Genomic DNA, 22,103 nt, shown 5'->3' with positions numbered 1-22,103 from the left:
AGTATGTATCCCTGTTAGAATGCAGTGAGAAGGTATCTTACCTCTGTGATTTCTTCTGAAAACCACATTATCCAAGTCCAATTATGAGAAAAACATAGACAAATCCCAACAGAGGTACTTTCTGCAAAATATCTGACCAGTAATCCTCAGAACTGTCAAGGTCATCAAAAATAAGGAAAGTCTGAGAAACTGTCACAACCAAGAGGAGGAGCCTAAGGAGACACAGGTGCCTGCTAAACACAATGAGGTATCTTGGGTGGGATCCTGAACAGACAGAGGGACATTCAGAAAAAACTGGAGAAATCTGAATAAAGTCTGGACTTTAGTTAATAATAATGTATCAGGGCACCCGGGTGATTTAGTGGTTAAGTGGTGACTCTTGATTTCAGCTCAGTCATGATTTCAGGCTCATGACATCGAGCCCCATGGTCAGCTCTGCACTCAGTGCAGTCTGCTTCAGATTCTCTCTTCTCCCTCTGCCCCTCTGCCCCACATGTGCATTCTGTCTTTCTAAAAGAATAAATAAAGCAGGGCGCCTGGGTGGCTCAGTGGGTTAAGCCTCTGCCTTTGGCTCAGGTCATGATCTCAGGGTCCTGGGATCGAGTCCTGCATTGGGCTCTCTGCTCAGCAGGGAGCCTGCTTCCTCCTCTCTCTCTCTGCCTGCCTTTCTGCCTCCTTGTGATCTCTGTCTGTCAAATAAATAAATAAAATCTTTTTTTTAAATAATAAATAAATAAAGAAAGAAAGAAAGAATCTTTTTTTTTTTTTTTAAGATTTTATTTATTTATTTGGCAGAGAGAGACCACAAGTAGGCAGAGCAGCAAGCAGAAGAAAAAGGAGAAGTAGGCCCTCCACTGAGCAGGGAGCCCAATGAGGGGACTCCATCCCAGGACCCTGGGATCACTACCTGAGCCAAAGGCAGCCGCTTACCTGACTGAGCCACCTAGACGCCCCTAAAGCAATTGAAATAAATAAATAAATAAATAAATAAATGGGAGCACCTGGGTGGCTCAGTTGGTTGAACATCCGACTCTCGCCTTCAGCTCAGGTCATGATCTCAGTGTTGTGAGATGGAGCCCCCAGCTGGGCTCTGCACTCAGCACAGAGTCTGCTTGAGATTCTTTCTCCCTTCCTCTCCCTACCCCTCTGTCCCTGCCTACACTCATGCTCTCTCTCTCTATAAATAAAATCTTTAAAATAAGAATAATAATGTATCAGTATTGGTTTAATAATCTTAACAAATATATCATACTAAGATATTAATAAGTCAAACTGGTATGGGATATACAGGAACACTGTACAATTCCACAATAATCCTATAAATCTAAAACCGTTCTAAAATAAAAGTTTATATATAAAAAGAAGTTAAGATAGTGCTCTGACAGCAAGAATGAAAATGAAAGGACAAACCCAAAACATATTAAAATGAAAGACATAACAAAACTTGATGACAAAAGAGAGTGTGATGGATGAAGGATATAAAAAAGTAAAATGTTAAGCCTAGGAAAGGGAGGAATATCATTACCGTTATAAAAACTAGTGAAACAGGAAAGACAGGACTGGAAAAGTGAGGCTGGCCTTAGAATGCCTACTGAATATCTCCCCTTAATCCTCCCCTCCTTGTTTTCCAAAAAGGAATACTTTTTTGGTAAGAATCAATTCTCCCCTATATTTATCTTTTTTTTTTTAATCTGGATTTTCATAAGCAGAGTTTTCCCAAATAGATTCAGTATGTTTATAATGTAATTACATAAAAATCAGAATAGTGTTGCTTCTAAAGGTTGAATAGGCAAGAATTAATTGGGAAAGGATGTGGGGAAACTCCGTGAGATTAAAATATCATTCTAATCAGTGGTTTGCAAATCCCCAGACCAGCATCATTGGAATCACTGGGGACTTGTTAGAAATGCAAATTTTCAGGCGCCACTTAAGATCTACTAAATTAGAAACTCTGGGGATAAGGCCCAGTAATTGGTTTTGTTTTGTTCGTATGTATGTTTTTTTAAGGTTTATTTACTTATTTGAAGGAGAAGGAGAGAGAGAGCACTTACAAGAGGGGGAAGGGCTAAGGGAGAGGGAGAAAGAATCCCAAACTACTTCAGGCTGAGCACAGAGCCCCATGTGGGGCTCAATCCCAGGACCCTGAGATCATGACCTGAGCCACAACTAAGCATCAGATACATAACTGACTGAGCTACTGAGCAGCTCCCCAGTAATTGGTTTTAAAAAGTCCTCACTTAGCAAACTCAACACCCAAAGAACAAATAATCCAATCAAGAAATGGGCAGAGGACATGAACAGACATTTCTGCAAAGAAGACATCCAGATGGCGAACAGACACATGAAAAAGTGCTCCATATCACTCGGCATCAGGGAAATACAAATCAAAACCACAATGAGATATCACCTCACACCAGTCAGAATGGCTAAAATCAACAAGTCAGGAAATGACAGATGCTGGCGAGGATGTGGAGAAAGGGGAACCCTCCTACACTGTTGGTGGGAATGCAAGCTGGTGCAGCCACTCTGGAAAACAGCATGGAGGTTCCTCAAAATGTTGAAAATAGAACTGCCCTATGACCCAGCAATTGCACTATTGGGTATTTACCCTAAAGATACAAATGTAGTGATCCAAAGGGGCACATGCACCCGAATGTTTATAGCAGCAATGTCCACAATAGCCAAACTATGGAAAGAACCTAGATGTCCCTCAACAGATGAATGGATCAAGAAGATGTGGTATATATACACAATGGAATACTATGCAGCCATCAAAAGAAATGAAATCTTGCCATTTGCGACAACATGGATGGAACTAGAGCGTATCATGCTTAGCGAAATAAGTCAAGCAGAGAAAGACAACTATCATATGATCTCCCTGATATGAGGAAGTGGTGATACAACATGGAGGCTTAAGTGGGTAGAAGAAGAATAAATGAAACAAGATGGGATTGGGAGGGAGACAAACCATAAGTGACTCTTAATCTCACAAAACAAACTGAGGGTTGCCGGGGGGAGGGGGTTTGGGAGAAGGGGGTGGGATTATGGACATTGGGGAGGGTATGTGATTTGGTGAGTGCTGTGAAGTGTGTAAACCTAGTGATTCACAGACCTGTACCCCTGGGGATAAAAATATATGTTTATAAAAAATAAAAAATTTAAAAAAAAAAAAAAAAAAGTCCTCCAGAATAGAAAATCATCATTAGAACACCACAGTAATAACTAAGTCAGACAAGATCCCTGACAAAGATAAAAATCAATCTGTGGAAACTATAAGGAAAAACATGAAATGTGCATAGCTTCAAAGTATTTCCTCCAAAATATTTATTAATTACTGTGGTGGTTTTAATATATATCCATGAATTTTTACATAGTCTCTCCTCCAGGAGATGGGGTTTGATTCCCTCCACCTTGAATGTAGGCTGGACTTGCTTCTTGGAATACGGAAAGCAAAAAAATAGTAACTTTACAGTGGAGAAACCTGGCAGATATCACCTTACCCAGTAATAATTTATATAACTAATAATAATAATTACTGATATCATATATCCCCTGACATATGATGAGGACATATCACCTGACTGATGGGACTGCTGTAAGAATACTAAGTGAAGGGGTGCCTGGGTGGCTCAGTTAGTAAGGGTCTACCTTCCGTTAAGGTCATGATCCCAGGGTCCTAGGACAAGTCCCTCATGGAGCTACCTGCTTAGCAGGGAGTCTGCTTCTCCCACTCCCTACCCCCCCCCAATCCATGTTCTCTCTCACTCACTCACTCCCTCAAATAAATTAAATATTTAAAAAAGAAAGAAAGAAAGAAAGACTACTAAGTGAAGTACTTAGCACAAGAATACCCAATTAATCTTATTTCTTTCCTTCCTCCCTCCTTTCTGCTTTTGAACATAAGTGGACTCAAAGACAAATGTTGCCATCTATTCAACATCAAAATACAATGAATATGACAAATATGCTCTGATCCCAAACACTTTCCTGATGTTGCTTTTATTGATTCAAGCTTAAATGTAAAAATATATATGAAAGACAAAATTCAAATATCATTATCAGGCACTTTTCAATATGATTTGGAAATAATTTTCTTTTCTGAAATATTAAACTGAATATTTAAAATATGGTACATTACACAAGATAATACACTAGGAAGTAAGCTACCAGGCCTATAATTAAATTTGGATTAGAAGATGTACTGGTGCTTCAAAACTTAAATAAATGAATAAACATACAACTATATACAAACTAAATATACAAAATATTCTAAGCTCGAAATCTAACTGTAAGCTAAGTGAAATAAGTCAGAGAAAGACAAATGCTGTATGATTTCACTCCTATGTGGAATTTAAGAAATGAAACAGATGAACATAGGGGAAAGGGGAAAAAAGAGAGAAAGGCAAACCTTAAGCGACTCTTTTCTTTAAGATTTTATTTATTTATCTGACAGAGATCACAAGTAGGCAGAGAGGCAGGCAGAGAGAGAGAGGAGGAAGCAGGCTCCCTGCTGAGCAGAGAGCCCGACACGGGACTCGATCCCAGGACCCTGAGATCATGACCTGAGCCGAAGGCAGCGGCTTAACCCACTGAGCCACCCAGGCACCCTACCTTAAGCGACTCTTAACTACAGAGAACAAACAGGGTTGCTGGCAGGGAGGTGGGCAGAGAATGGACTAAATGGGTGATAGGTATCAAGGAGTACACTTGTAATGAGCACTGGGTTTTTACATGTAAGTGATAAATCACTAAATTCTATTCCTGAAACCAATATTACACTACATATTAACTGACTAGAATTTAAATAAAAACTTCTTTAAAAATCTAACTGTGTTATGCTCTCGGTATTTATTTTTTATTGAATTATAATGGACATGCAATATCCTATTAGTTGTCAGGTGTGCAACCCAATGATTTGATATTTTTACACATTATAAAATGATCCTTACAATAAGTCTAGTTAACATCCAGCACCATACAAAGTTATTATTATTGACCATATACCTTATGTGCTCTCCATATTTAAATTATCAACAGAGATATTAAAAATCGAACAAAATATTTAAACTTATATATAAAACAAGAGTACGTGCCTTGGGAAAAAAGCATTAGTTCTTCTACTGTACTAACTTTTCATACTTGTCTGTACTATCTGTAAACCACTGACCTCCAGAAAGTCACTCCAAAAACCTAAATGGCCAGTAATATTAATGATAATAAGGTTATACTGTCATAGAGCAAGTTTACTTCTAAGAGACTTGCTGAGTATAGAGTTTTTTAATACTGTACTTGATCTGCACTAATACCAAAAGAAGAAATAAACAGGATTAAAGTTGACAGAAAGAGTAAAGGTATTGAGGGCCTGAAAAAATACACTATTCGGTCTGAAACTGAACAGAAGAGACATCTCAGGCTTAAAATTATATGTCTATATATGGGGTGCCTGGGTGGCTCAGTGGGTTAAAGCCTCTGCCTTCAGCTCAGGTCATGATCCCAGGGTCCTGGGATTGAGCCCCACATAGGGCTCTCTGCTCAGCAGGGAGCCTGCTTCCTCCTCTGTCACTCTCTGCCTGCCTTTCTGCCTACTTGTGATCTCTCTGTCAAATAAATAAATAAAATCTTTGAAAAAAAATAGGAGTTTAAAAAAAATTATATGGCTATATCAAACTCAGGTGTAGATTGTTTTTTATCTCCACACTAATACTAAAAAACTTTTTGGGAAAGAAAGATACCTGCATTTGGGATGGGGGAGGTGTTTAAAAAAAAAAAAGCCTTTGCAATCAAAGATGACTAATTAGTACTGCACACTCTTGATCAATACAGAAATGTACACCAAAAAAATGTATAATTGAACATTAAATCCAAAAACTAATGATTCACAAGAAGTAATTTATAATAAACAATTGCAATCAATGACTAGAACACAGAAGAGGCATATTTCAACTTCTTGGTTAATACCTTAAGATTACTTACTATGCAGATCAAGATTTACTGTAAAACTAAAGAAGCTTAAGCTTCAGAGCCCTCATTTAAACTGGTTCCTGCCAAGACCGAGTGATATTTCCAAGTCATAACATGAAAATCTCTAGAGGAGGGGCGCCTGGGTAGCTCACTGGGTTAAGCCTCTGCCTTCGGCTCAGGTCATGACCCAAGGGTCCTGGGATGGAGCCCCACATTGGGCTTTCTGCTCAGCGTGGAACCTGCTTCCCCCTGCTCTCTCTGCCTGCCTCTCTGCCTGCCTCTCTGCCTGCCTCTCTGCCTGTTTGTGTGCTCTCTCTCTCTCTCTCTCTCTGTGTCAAATAAATAAATAAATATATTTTTTTTAAAAATCTCTAGCGGATTATGAAGCCAAAAAAATAGGAAAAAAACAAAAAATGTTATGCTATTTTTCTGAATTTTAAGACATTTGTGCTATTTTTCAACTTTTAAAAATATGTACTTTGCTGTGATTTATTTTCTCACTCTATTTGTCTTCACTTCTAATTTTGTACTCATAATTTCATATTCTTTTTCTTTAAAAAGCCCCTGTTGTGGGGCACCTCGGTGGTTCAGTCAGTTAGGTGTCTGCCTTCAGTTCAGGTCAGGATCCCAGGGTCCTATGTTGGACTCCCTGCTCAGCAGGGGGGTCTGCTTCTCTCTTTTCCTCTCCCTCTGCCCCTGCTCATGTGCTGTCTCTCTCACTCACTCTCTTTCTCAAATAAATTAATAATAATAATAATAATAATAATAGTAAAAGCTCCTGTTGTGAAGCATTTCAAGTACTGATGGAATAATTAAGCCTGCCTTATACTTTTACTAACACTGTATTAAAGACCTGGTTGAAGATCTCTCCTCTTATTACAGATTTTGAGTTTTCATCACCAGGTATAAAATACCAAGGCATGGATCAAATTTCAATGGAATTTTATTTTTTTAAAGATTTTTATTTATTTATTTGATAGAGAGAGATAAAGTGAGAGTTGGAACATAAGCAGGGAGAATGGGAGAGGGAGAAGCAAGCTTCCTGCTGAGCAAGGAGCCTGATGTGGGTCTTGATCCCAGGACCTGGGATCATAACCTAAGCCAAAGGCAGACGCTTAACTGACTGAGCCACCAAGGTGCCCCTAGAACTTTTATTTCTTAAAACCATTTTCAGCCAGAGAGAAATAAGAGGTTAAAAAAAAAAAAAAAAAAGTGATGAAATGGAAAAGAACATATCGATAGGTGATATATGTATAGAAAAACAGATTCATTTGCAATATTATCTCTTTAAGCAAAATGGGATACAGCTAAACAGTAAAAATGTAATCAAAAATAGTTCAGCAAGCTACTGGTAACTAACAGTGAGGAAGGCTGACGGAAAACAAGAGACCATGAAATCAAAGGGAAAAGAGTGGTTAGAAAACAACCAAGGTCAGGGCACCTGGGTGGCTCAGTGGGTTAAAGCCTCTGCCTTTGGCTCAGGTCATGATCCCAGGATCCTGGGATCAAGCCCTGCATCAGGCTCTCTGCTCAACATGGAGCCTGCTTCCTCCTCTCTCTGCCTGCCTCTCTGCCTAGTTGTGATCTCTGTCAAATAAATAAATAAAATCTTAAAAAAAAAAAAAAAAGAAAGAAAGAAAGAAAGAAAGAAAAAGAAAACAACCAAGGACAGTTCTTCAAAATGTTAACATAGAACTACCATATGACCAGCAATTTCACTCCTAGGTAAATACCCAGGAAAAATGATAGACAAATGTCGATCAGCTGATGAATGAATAAATAAAATCGGTGGTAGTAAAATAGATAAAGATTAAGAGTAAGAGGCACAAACGTCCAGTTATAAAATAAGTCAAGCTGAAGAAAAGTACAGCATAAGGAATCAATAATATTATAATAGATAACACTGTATGATGACAAAAGGTCATTCCACTTATCATGGTGAACACCGAATACTGTAGAGAATTATTGAATAAATATGTTGTACACCTGAAACTAATATAACATGGTATGTTAATCATATTTCAATTTTTAAAAAGTGAATAAAAATAAATAATAAAATGTGGCATATATATACAATGTAATATTCAGCAAAAAAAGTAATGAGCTATTGATACATGCTACCATGTGGATAAATCCTGAAAACTCTAAGTGAAAGAAGCTAATCACAAAAGGCCACATATTGTATGATTCTATTTATATAAAATGTCCAGAAGAGGCCAATCAATAAAAACATAGTGGTTGCCTAGTGCTGGGGTTACAGAGTAGGGAATGGGGACTGACTGCTAATGGGCTTGGGGTTTCTTTTTAGAGTGTCCTAAAATTATACTGATGGCTCCAAAACCCTGTGAACATACTAGAAAACACTGGATTATACTAGAAATGCATGGTTTATACATTTATATCATAAATTGTTTGGTATATAAATTACACCTCAATAAAAACCTGTCAAAAATAATAAATAAAAGCCAAGTTCAGAACATACACGTCAAAGTACAAGCTGGATTTTAAAGGGATGTCATTTAAAATAATAATTCATTTCTACTTGTTAAGTGCCCACTATGTGCTAGGTACTATGTTAAGCATGTTCCATTTTACAGTTGACTCTTAAACAACATGGGTTTGAACTACACAGGTCCACTTATATGTGGATTTTTTTTTTTTATAAATACAGTACTGTAAGTGTATTTTCCCTTATGGTTTTCTTAATACTTAATAACATTTTCTTTTCTCTAGTTTACTTTTTTTTTTTTTTTTTTTTTTGGACAGACAGAGATCACAAGTAGGCAGAGAGGCAGGCAGAGAGAGGGGAGGGAAGCAGGATACCCGCTGAGCAGAGAGCCCGAGGGGGCTCAATCCCAGGACCCTGGGATCATGACCTGAGCCAAAGGCAGAGGCTTCAACCCACTGAGCCACCCAGGCACCCCTCTAATTTACTTTATTATAAGAATTCATATATAATACACATAACATATAAAATATGTGTTACTTGACTATGTAATGGTAAGGCTTTTGGCCAACAGAAGGCTATTAGTAGTTGAGTTTTGGAGAGCCAAAAGTTATACATGGATTTTTGATTTTGCAGGGGTCTGGTGTCCCTAACCCCCAATTTGTTCAAGAGTCAACCATTTCTAAACTTTTCAGTAGTTCTAAAAAGTAGGTTTATAATGTTAAATGTTGTATAAATTTAACAGATGAAGAAACTGAGAAACAGGAAGGATAACTTGCCCAATCATACAGAGCTAATCAGTATCAGAGCCAGGATTCTAAACCAGGTCTGTGACTCCAAACATCTTTGACCCTAATACTCTTTGACTATCTTAGAAATAAGCTCTGGAACCTTGTATCGATAGCCTCGTTGCATATCCTCTTCCAGAATTAACAGTCAGTGATACAAAGGCCACCTCCTTAAACATTTAAACTCAGCCTGCTCAGGGTGCCAGCTGTTGCATCCTGATCACACCACGCTATGTTTATCAACCCTGTTCTCAACCAGACTTTGGACCTGACTGAGTACCAGAATCTCCTCAAGCAAAACTCTGAGATAAAATTACAACAAATGAAAAGGTAGCTCCTCAGGTATCGTGTGGTATTAAGAATTAAAGAAGGGGAAGGGAGTATTTATTGAGAGCTATTTTGTGCCAAATTACTGAACTATGATCAGAGATTATACAATCTGAGGTAAATGATTAAAATGAAACCCCCCTCCCACCTTTACCCCAAATCCCTCTACTGTTTGTGTTTTTCTTTGGTGATTGTAATTAGATATTCTATGATAACTGTGGTCTCCCCTAAGGTCTGTATAGACCTGGTGTTGATCCCAAGCAAGAAATGGGTCTTCTCTCAGATATAACCATTAGGCTGGCAAGAAAGAGAATCCCTTTGTCCTCTGAGCCTTCTCCTCGGGGTTTAGAGCTATCTGGATATGCTGCTGGTGGCACTCCCAGGTAGAAGAGTTAGACATGGCTTCTGCCACTAGAAGACAGGTATATGTGTTAGAGTCAAGAAGGGAGGTATCCCAATAAAAGACACAAATTGAAAAGGAATTTTATCTTGTAAGCCAGATTATATCAAAGCATACTAGTAACTTGTATTTATTTCCCTTTTGTATCTCCTAGTGTTTAGTAAAGTACTAAATATTCCAGCCTGGTCTCAGCTGTGTACTTCAGGAGTATTAAGAGAGGACTCACCTTTGGGACAGAAAATTAAAGACAAAGCAATCCTCCCTGAGGTCAGCAAGGCATTCCTCAGAAGGTGACTCTTTGGGAACTAAAGTCCTTGCTGTGAGCTCAAATTATTACCCACCCCCGTGTGCAAAATCTCCTTCTCAAGCCAACTTTGAAGGTTCCTGGTTTTTATTTACTAAAATAGCAGGGTTTTTTCCCTATCAAAAACAACCTTACTGTAAACCCAGGTCTATCTGATTCCAAAAGTCCTCTCTTTATTGGCTGCTACATCACACTGCCTCTCAAATACTATTAATAGAAAACTGTTCAGCAAGAGTATGGGAGAGAATCGTTTAAGAAAGGAGGAGGAAGGAAGAAAGGGCGGGTAGAAGAGGGAAGGAGAAAAAGGGAAAGAGGAAGGGATTTCACCCAAGCAATAAAAACTCATTGTGAATTGAATGTCAAAGATGGAAATATTTACATTTAATATATACACTTAGCATATATGGACAGTAGTACCTGATCTATAGCTAGCATCTGATATGTGTTAACTCCCTTCCTTAGGAACAAAGACAAGAGCTAACTAGAAAAATGCTGTTTTAAGTTTTGGCTTTTGAAGAAGTTCAAAGTAATGATATTAGCACAGATAAACAAAAAAAACTCTATATTTCCTTACTGAAAAATTATTCCATAGGTAAAAAGAATGCAGAATTGGGGTGACCATAAAGTAATACATATCAGTTAGCTATTCAAACAAAAAAAGGGGAACACACTCTTTCACTTCTCCAATATGTTTAAATGCAGAAATATATGCAAATTCATGAATGCATTTAACTGCACAATCTTTTTTTTTTTATTACGTTATGACAATAAAATATTTCTTTTTGTATCTGCTAAAAGTCACAACGATTCAAGGCACTTCAGATTTCAGGTGGCTGGTGCACAGGCTCCCCTGCAAAAAACCCTCCCAACGAACATCAGCCAAACCCCTTCCTGTTTTTCAACCTCTTGTGTTTACTTTCACATCTGCTGCAAAAGATAAAAGCAACAATGGGGACATCAACCACATAATCATGCCCTACCAACCCGGAAACGAAGCTATGAAACCAGTGTGGCTGTGAAATGGGTCTTTAGAAAACTCACACACAGGCTTAAAAATGTTACAGTGTAAGTCTGAATCCAATCCAAAGATCACCACTAGACAAAACCATATTAGTTATTTCTGTATAGCTATATTATATTTATTTACAAATAATAATCACATAGACACATAGATACACAATTTAAGTAGAAAAAACATATGGGTCAAGATACAAAAACTATTCTTCTTGGGGCGCCTAAGCGGCTCAGTGGGTTAAAGCCTCTACCTTCAGCTCAGGTCATGATCCCAGGGTCCTGGGATTGAGCCCCACATGGGGCTCTCTGCTCAGCAGGGAGCCTGCTTCCTCTTTCTGCCGGCATCTCTGCCTACTTATGATCTCTCTCTTTCTCTTTCTGTCAAATAAATAAAATTTTTTTTTAATTTTTTAAAAACCTATTCTTAACCATAGATTATTTCCCATCTCCACGAAGCCATATTTTATCAAGGGGAAAAGGGACCTAACACTTACTGAGTATCTGCACACAGTAAAGGCACACAGTAAAGCTTGTTTTTCTTTGTCATTATTATGTATTCTGTGTAAGGTAGGTATGATCCTCATTTTACAGAAGAGGAAACCAAGGCATGGAAAAGTACTTTCACAAGAGCACCACCATTAAGAAATCATTAGCTTTAACAGATGACTGGTTTCCAGATCGCTCCTTCCCCACTTGCTCATGGGCATACTGAGTAAGCAAAGGTGCAGCCATAAAGAATGTGGCTTTGAAGACAATTTTCCCTTGTTAGTTGTGCAACTTTGTACAAGTTACTTAACTTTTTAACCTGCTACTTGAAATGTAAAATGGGATTAATCACACCTGCAGCACATGGGTTCTGATGAGGTTTAAATGCAAAAATAATAGCTAACATTTGTCTAGTGCCAGTATTCTAACTACTTTACATATATTAGCTCATTTAATCATTATAACAACCTTAAAAGGTATAAATATGTTTATCATCTCCAGGTTATATAATAAACATTGGGGTACAGAAATTAAGTAATTTGCCCAAAGTCACCAGCTAAAGAGTGACACAACTAGAATTTAAAACCAGACATTCTAACCCTGGAGCTCATACTCTTTAACACCTATGTCATATCTATAAAGCACAGAGCTAAGCTCATAACAGGTCATCAATAAATACTAGCACTATTATTTTATCTCCCATATAATACCACCCAGTGAATAGTCACTGAAATGTATTAAACCAAGTAGAAGAGCCAGAATTTTAATCTAAGTTTTGCTCTGTGCTTTCCCCCATAACTACATGTCTTTCCACAACATATTGGCTCTACTCTTAAATCTTTTGTGCATGCCATCATTTCTACTAACACTAGATCATTACACTTCCTTAGGACAGAGGTCACGTTTTCTACGTTTTGTGATCACATATACCCACAAGGTCCTGCTCATTGTGCATAATCAATTAATATGCAAGAAATAAATGAACATGCCATTCCTCTGCTCAAAATCCTCCCAAGAATTCTTGTCTCAGAAAAAAAATGCTAAGTCTACAGCATAACCAACAAGGCCCTACAAGAAATGCTCCTTCTCCTACCTCAACTTTTCTGAACTCAACTCCTACCATTTTCCCCCAGATCATTTACCATTTTGAACCCACCATACTGGCTTACTTAATGTTTCTCAAACATACCAAACATGCTTAACATTTGTGCTGACTGTTCTTCTGCCTGGAATGCTCTTCTCTAGATAGTATTCAGGACTCTACTCAAAGTCACCTTAACCAGACAGGTCGTCTCTGACCACTCTATCTACTACCTAAAGTATCCACCCTACCTCCCTCTTTGCCCCCTTACCCTGCTTTCCCTGGTCCTCACAAAAATCTTTTACTCTATGCCTGATTTGTATATATGTTTATTATCTGTTCTCTCCAATTAAAATGTAAGCTCCAGAAGAAGAGACACTTCTATTCTACTTTATTCACTGTGTGTCCCAATGCAATTAGGACAGTGCTTGGCAAGTGGATGATTGGGGTGCCTGGGTGGCTCAGTCTGTTAGGTGACTGACTAGATTTCAGCTCAGGTCATGATCTCAGGGTCCTGGGATTGAGCCTCACGTCAGGCTCTGCACTCAGCAGGGAATCTGCTTGAGGATGCTCTCTCCCTCTGTCCCTCCCACCTCCCTAAAATAAATAAATCTTTTTAAAAATAGCAGATGAGAGGCGCCTAGGTGGCTCAGTGGGTTAAAGCCTCTGCCTTCGGCTCAGGTCATGATCCCAGGGTCCTGGGATCAAGGCCTGAATTGGGCTCTCTGCTCAGCAGGGAACCTGCTTCCTCCTCTCTCTCCTCTCTCTGCCTATTTGTGATCTCGGTCTGTCAAATAAATAAATAAATAAATAAAATCTTTTTTTAAAAAATTAAAAATAGCAGATGAATGTTGTAATGAGCACTGGGTGTTATATGCAACTACTACATCAAAAACTAATGATGTACTCTATGTTGGCAAATTGAACATAATAATAAAAAATTTTTAAAAACAGATGATTAATATTTATTAAATTAGTAAATGGTAGATGTATTAGCTATCTATTCTTATACAACAAATTATCCCCAAAACAGGGCACCTGGCTGGCTCAGATGGTGAAATACGTGGCTCTTGATCTTGGGGTTATAAGTTCAAGCCCCACATTGGGTGTAGAGATTACTTAAAAATCTCAGGAAAAAAAAAAATTACCCCCAAAACTTGGTGGCTTAAAACAATAAACATTTATTATTTCAATTTCTACAGATCAAGAATTCAAGCATGACTTAGCTGGGTGCCTCTGGCTCAGGGTCTCTCATGATACTGTAGTCAAGTGTCAACCATGTCTGCATTCAACTCAAGACTCAACTCTGCCTGAAAAATCTACTTCTGAGCTTACTCACATGGCTGTTATCAGGCCTCAGAGATCTGCTTCCAAGCTCACTTACACTGCTGCTGACAGACTTGGTTTCTCACCATGCAGGCCTCTACCCAGGCTGCCTATACATTCTTAGGCTATGGCAACTGAAAATTCAAGGGACAGAATGAGAGTCGAAGATGAGAGGGACCAAGACAAAAGCCACAGCCTTTTGTAACCTAATCTTGGAAGTAACATCCCACCATTTGTGCTGTATTCTGTTCATTAGAAGTTAAGTCCAGGCCACACTCGAGGGGAAGAGATTACACAAGGGCATGAATACCAGGAGGCAGGAATCACTGGGGACCACCTTAAAGGGTGCCTACTACAATAGACATAATAAAAATCTAAAACCAAACAAAACAGAAATACCTTGCCCTTTGGCCACCTGATATATTCTTTAGTACATTTATTTATAAATGATGCTATGATCACTATGCAATCATTCACCCCAGTGCTAGTTTTTTTGGTCCTACAAACACCAGTGTTCATTAATGGTCATATTAGAGAGGGACAACTAGCAAGAATAAGTCAACAAAAATAGCATCTGAGAAGAATTATCAGATGAATCTTGCTAAGCAGATGACAATAATCTCTTAAAATAGAGATTGAATATTGGGGTGCCTGGGTGGCCTAGTCAGTTGAGTGCCCAACACGTGATCTCAACTCAGGTCTGGATCTCAGGGTTGTGAGTTCAAGCCCTACATTGGGCTCCATGCCATATACACACATACATACATACACATTATCAACCAATATATATTTTATATATATATATATAAATTTATATATCAATATATATAATATCAACCAATATCCAATCCATATATATGATTGCTATTATGAAAATATTATTAATTTCCTTTGGTATAATAATGGTATTGTAGTTATATAGGATAATGTCTTTGTAGGATATGCATAACAAAGCACTTTAGGAGTAAAGTGTCATGATATCTGTGACTTACTTTCCAAAAAAATAGGACACACACACATACACAGAGAGGCAATCAGAAGCAGTCAACATTACAACTCAGGTCATAAATCTTAATTATCCCAGGACATCATATTCTCACTATACATCTATATGTCTAGTGTGTCCCCTATTTTATGTATCTAGCTATTGTGTTATACAGTATCTGTGTTTGGGGGATAAGGATGAAATGAAAGACATGATATTGACCTTCTGCCCCCCCAGAAGCTGGCAATCTCATTGGGGAATAGCAGTTTCATATACAATATAAAACAACACACAACAGGGTACCTGGGTGGCTCAGTCCGTTAAGCATCTGCCTTCAGCTCAGGTCATGATCCCAAGGTTCTGAGATCAAGGTCTGTATCATACTCCCTGTTCCACAGGGAGTCTGCTTCTCCCTCTGCCCCTCCTCCCATTCATTCTCTCAATCTCTCTCTCTCTCTCTCAAATAAATAAATAAAATATTTTTAAAAATTTTTTTAAAAACACACACACAACAAATCTGATATATTACAAATAAATACTCTAAGAGTTCAGAAAAGGATATCAATAAACCTTCAGAGAATAAATATCTTTGAAACCTCTTTCCTCTAACAGGTTTCTTATTGTTGGCATCCTTTCCCTTAAGTACGTCTCCTTTACTTTATCTACTTGGCAACAACCGACTGATTATTTCCTACCTTTTAACAGAATTATCTGGAGACCATCTAAAAATAAAATACATGTGTTGCCTATTTAGAACACAGGATATGATTTTTAAAATAAAATACTATTTACATTTTCACTGGAAAAAAAAACACTAAATATACTATATGGATTTTTTGGCCTTCAAAAGTAACTATGTTATTTCAAGAGTTGAGGATGCCAGAAAGCTTGAAGATTTAAAAATAACCACACAAAGAGCTCATTTCCAACACCAGATGGAAAGAAATTACTCTAAAGACACATGTGTGGGAGGACATATATACAACATCATATGACACCATGCGAAAGGTTTATATAATTACATACTACCATCAAAATTAGTAGGACTCACAGGTAGTAAGTTAGCAATAGTGTCAATTCTCTGAATCATTAAAAAAGATAAAAGGGCAAGAAACAGCAAGTGGGTGGTAGCAAAAAAAAAAAAAAAAAAAAAAAAAAGCCTCTTTAAGATTCCTTCCATGAGTCCCTATTACATACTGAAATAGTTGACAGGTAAAATTTGAGAGCCTGGGGTATTTGGCTGGCTCAGTTGGTGGAGCATTCTTCTCTTGATTTCAAGAGCTGTGGTTTCAAGCCCCATATTGGATATAGAGATTACTTAAAAATAAAATCTCTTACAAATAAATAAAAAACAAAAATTAAAAATAAATAAAATTTGAGGGCTTAAATCCTTGGAGCTCTTCACAGTTCTGCCTGTGTCTATATGGTCAAAACTAGACAGAAACATTTATTTCAATAACCTTCCCAAATGTATCATCGAAGTGAAACACTTCTCCCTTGAATATACATACAATTTTGAATTGGTAAATGAAAATACTTGACATATAGGGTTGCGTCCGTGGCTCAGTCATTATGCATCTGCCTTCAGCTCAGGTCATGATCCCAGGGTCCTGGGACTGAGCCCGGCATCAGGCTCCCTGTTTGGGGAGGAGCCAGCTTCTCCCTCTCCCTCTGCCTGCTGCTCCCCCTATTGTGTTCTCTCTCTCTGTCAAATAAATAAGTAAAATCTTAAAAAAAACAAAAAAAGAAACCAAAAAACCTTGACATATAAATTAAAATGGCAATTCTTTATACGATGATGTATTCAAAGATATACTGTTAAGATATTGAAATGATATTGAAATGATTTTAATAGGATTTAATTTATATAAGCATTAAGTAATAGCTGAATAGCAATCATAGCTCAACCTTGACATAGTACTATATGAATATATAGTACTATATGAATATAAATTACCAAGAGCTTACATTTCTACTTCACTTGTGGGTCACGGGCTTAAATTTAACCAACAAAATAACCCCATGCTTTAATTATGTTAAATCACTGGGGATTCTTCAAAACTCCTATAACTTTTTTATGACTTAATCAGATATTATCAAAAGAGAATATAGAAGTTTTCTAAATGAATATTAATGTTGAAAATATTTAAACCTCAGTCTATGTTGTATCCGGTGCTCCAATTCAGACATATAGAGGGTCTACCAAAAGTTGGTTTGGATTAAGATACTTTTTGTAGAGGATGGAAGGCACAAGAAGCAGGTAAGCTGCATTTATAAATCAAAATTAAATTCAGGAGTAAATATTGTATCTTATTTTATCTTATTATTTCCACCTATTTCCAAAAAAAATTGAGGTGTTCCTGTTCCTATTATTATATAACAGAATTATACATATACATTGAATATATAGAAAAAGAATTAGATAATATTAATGGAGTATCTACTGCTTCTTCCAATCTTATTTTCCAATATAAATATTTAGTCACAGTCCCAACCTATTCTATTCCATCAGACAATTTTGCCTCTTCCTACTTCCTAAAGTAATCTGCCAAGATTACTTTAACCCTACTCAAGGCTCCACTACACATAGCTAAGAAACAATTTTAATTTCTACAGAGATTTTCTTGAGAGTTGAATGATAGAAGGCCTAGATTAATTCGGTGTCAGTGACACAAAGAACCCTCAGCCATGAAAGAGAGACAGCAATAACTAATCACAGTTTAATCCATATGGCTTTATCCTGGAGATAATTAAGAGATAACTGCAATAGGAGAACTGGTTTTAATAAGTGCAATAACAAAATAGACATGATGCCAGGATGGCTCTGGAATTTCAATACAAGAGACTTTTAAGGGTAGCATATTTATTTAGGGTGACTTTGGAGGAAACTAATAAGGATTGGGGGAAGGGTATTTTAAAGTCTCAAGTCATTCCTTGTATTGTATTGTATTGACCACACCCAATACTGGTATTTTGCTTTTCTTTAAAGTCCAAACAGCTAGTCTATTTATTTTCAAATACTTCAAGGTAGATACAATCCCATTTAAATTAAAAATAATTAACAAAAATAAGTATAAATAGACTTTCATCATAATCAGATGCTCTCACTAAACTTTCCTAAAACCAACACGTGAAGCAGTGTCAGTGAAGCAGTTAATTCTAAATAAGATCAGCACTCAAAATAAAATATCAAAGTTCTCCTTTCTAAAGCCTTCAGTTTCTGAATACTGTCCATTGCTATAGCTCCGTTAATCTTTCTCACTATGTATTCATTAAATAACAGCAGAGTAAATCAAAATACTAATTTAACTCAGTGTTTACACTGAAAGACCCGCGGATCCCCTTACCCAAGAATCCAACACTGCACCAGAGTATTTGTTACACTGCATTTTACTGAACATCTCATGAATTTACTCATAAAAACAACACAGTAAGCCACCAATGGCATAACAACAAACTTAAATAAAAAGCAAAATTTAACACATACATTTAGAAACTCGCTCTTCTCACCTAAAAGCTATTATAAATGAAATGAATCGATTAACTTCCAAAAATTCTAGATTCTCTATATAAATAAGGTCCATAACTGATAAATTCAGAGGCTTCTTTTAAAAGGTTTTAAGTTTCATCATTGGGGGTATTAGAGAAAAAAGGAAAGTTGTTCATAAGAATAAAGTTCTTACAATTATTATTGCTTAGCTCACAAATAAAATAAGGTGCTTCCACTCTCAAGCGACAGAGGAAAAAACAAGTTCTTTAGAGGTTGGGATGAATCTGCATCTGAACATGCCATGTGACCAATCATGAATTTGATAAGACTCTTGGAAAAATACACTGGCAGCACTTGAGCTGGCCAGCTCCTTAGATAACAGGGAAACAGACTGTGGTCTAAACATGTGCTCCTCTTGATTTCAGAACCAAATTCAGCAACCCCTCATAGCCACTGAGATACTAAAGTTATAAAATCAGATCACCAGTATTAAATTGGATTGGACATTCAGAAAACAATATATGTAAGCCCTATCACTCACATCACAAATTATAGGCCATATATATATTTTTTTAAGATTTTATTTATTTATTTGACAGAGAGAAATCACAAGTAGATGGAGAGACAGGCAGAGAGAGAGAGAGGGAAGCAGGCTCCCTGCTGAGCAGAGAGCCCGACTGGGGGACTCGATCCCAGGACCCTGAGATCATGACCTGAGCCGAAGGCAGCGGCTTAACCCACTGAGCCACCCAGGCGCCCTAGGCCATATATTTTTAAATCACAATCTCTAGATGTGCATATCAAAATACCTGCAGAGAATTCAAGAATCCTATGACTTTTAGCCAACACTCTGACAGACTTAACTCTGAAGCTTTCTTTAGCAAAAGTAGGAAGGAAACCAAATAACACTGTCTTTGGTGTTTGGGGGGAGAGCACACCATCTCCCATAATATGAATTTGTTTAAAATTAAGACCATAAAAACTGAAGAATGAGATGAAAGTCTAGCTCTGCAATTTCAAAAAATGCTAAACTCAAGCTGCACCAAGAAAAACATCACACTGGTGAACTTTAAATGTAGGGCACAAACCTGACAAAAAAGAATAACAGGAAAAAATATATAGGTCATACCTCAACAAATGCCACAACCATTTTTTTCCAGAGGAGACAGGTATCATTTAAAATCATTTGTTAATTTTGGGGTGACCTTGGTGGCTCAGTTGGTTAAGTATCCGGTTCCTAATTTCTGCTCAGGTCATGACATCAAGGTTGTGAGATCAGTGCAGAGTGGGCTAAAGATTCTCTCTCTCCATCTGCCCCTACTGTCTCTCTCTCTCTAAAATAAATAAAATCTTCCCCAAAAATTAAAATAATAAAAAATAAAATTATGTATTAATTTAGATATTAGCTTTAAAGTGTTGTTTTGTTGTTGTTGTTTTGGTCACAGGGAGAGAGAAAGCGAGAGAGCACATGCACAAGGGAGCACACAAGCAGGGAAAATCAGAGGCAGAGGGAGAAGCAGGTCCCTGCTGAGCAACGAGCCCAATGAGGGGCTCGATCCCAGGACATTTAACTGACTGAGCCACCTAGGTGTCCCACCTTAGCAGTGTTTTGTAAGGAAAAAAGAAAGGGGATAAGATGAAAGCATTTTTAAATAAGCAAAGAGGAAAATGTGTGTATTACTTTGCTAGTATATAAATTATATCATGTTATTTTATATTTTATATTGAGGATAAGTCTAGTTTAAAACAGGTTTGTTCAACATATCTACTCCTTGAAAACAACAAATATGATTTGAGTGTTTAACAGACTTTAAGGAAATGTTGACCTTATACCAACCACCAAGAAAGAGAAGAGATGCATAAAGAAAGCAGAGACTGACCTAAAAGATGGGTCTATTGGCTTAGTCTATTTCTTTCTTTTTTTCTTTTTCTTTTTTTTTTTTTTCTTTTCTTTTTTTTAGAGAGAGAGAGAGACAGCACAAGCACACAAGCAGGCGGAGCTGCCCGCTGAGTAGGGAGTGCAATGAGGGGCTCAATCCCAGGACCCTGAGATTACTACCCAAACTGAAGCCACATACTTAACCAACTGAGCTACCCAGATGCCCCTAGCTTTGTTTATTTCTGTTAGCTTAGTCGATCTGCTGACAGCCAGAATTTCCAAGCATTAAACTCATTGACCAGTAGAGCTCTTAGCTCTGAGTAGAATAGAAGCCCTAAGTAGTTTTCTTAATCCACCATCAGCCATCATCTACTACTAAAGGCTGCACATATCAATGGGACACTGAGGACCTAAGTCCTTTAACAAACACCAGCTAAAGAAAACTGAACTAGGGGCGCCTGAGTGGCTCAGTGGGTTAAATCTTTGCCTTTAGCTCAGGTCATGATCTCAGTGTCCTGGGATCGAGCCCCACATCTGGGCTCTCTGCCCAGTGGGGAACCTGCTTCCCTCTCTCTCTCTCTCTGCCTCTCTCTCTGCCTAATTGTGATCTCTCTCTCTGTGTCAAATAAATAAATAAAATCTTTTTTTAAAAAAAGAAAGAAAGAAAACTGAACTAGCTGGCCATACCAATGAGGCTCTAAAGAAAATTCAGAACAAAACAAAAAAGCCCATCAAATTCCTTCCACATATGGAACTTTTCCCCATACTTCAAATTATTAATATATGTCACATTTTTAAGGTAAAAGACCTGAAAATAGTCAGGAAGAACATATATGGAACTGCATGGCCAAAGAGACACAAATGGGAAAGCAGGAGTTATTACTGAACAGTTCTTCTTGGTTGAAAAATACAAGTAATAAGGAAAATAAAGGTAGAAAGGTAGAAAATAAAGGTAGAAAGGTAGAAAGGGGGCTTATCTATAAGATATTTGGTATATTGGGACGCCTGGGTGGCTCAGTTGGTTAAGCCCCTGCCTTCAGCTCAGGTCATGATCCCAGGGTCCTGGGATCGAGTCCCGCATCCAGCTCCTTGCTCAGCGGGAGTCCGCTTCTCCCTCTGCCTCTGCCTGTCACTCTGCCTGCTTGTGCTCTCTCTCTCTCTCTCTGACAAATAAATAAAAATCTTTTTAAAAAATTTTGGTATATTTGTAATAAAACACTAGTATAAATGTTGGGAGAATTTAGACAAGGCCTAAAAATTAAAAACATTTCTTTCCAAGCCTGAATCCAACTGTATAAGAAAAAAAGTGTAGTTTTATTACTAAAAGAAAGAGAAATCAGAAGGTTAGCAGACTGAGTTGGGTTTGCCAGTGAGTTCACTTTTAATAGTGGCAAAGATAACCCTACTTCAGTTTCCCCCAGAGGTATGAATAACTCCCGTGTTTACCTTAATTATAACCTTCGTGGAGAAAGCACTCTGAATTAGCACCTTGATACCAAGGCAATCTGATGTTCGGTTATAACCATTTTTTTATGTCATTTATTGAGTGCTGTGTGCCAGATATCCTGTGACCTACTCTACATGGATTACATTAATAACACCCCAAAAAACTATTC

General features: G+C 37.5%; 1 protein-coding gene across 25 annotated transcripts in view; it reads right to left on the bottom strand.

The window, feature by feature from the left end:
- The window catches only part of EPB41 (erythrocyte membrane protein band 4.1), a 199,325-nt gene that overhangs the window by 155,802 nt on the left and 21,420 nt on the right, over nt 1–22,103 (bottom strand). The window lies entirely within an intron of this gene.

Source organism: Mustela lutreola, chromosome 10 (assembly GCF_030435805.1).
Source record: "Mustela lutreola isolate mMusLut2 chromosome 10, mMusLut2.pri, whole genome shotgun sequence".
Lineage (NCBI taxonomy): Eukaryota > Metazoa > Chordata > Mammalia > Carnivora > Mustelidae > Mustela > Mustela lutreola.
Note: the sequence above shows the minus strand (reverse complement) of the source record. Positions and strands in the feature narration are given on the sequence as shown.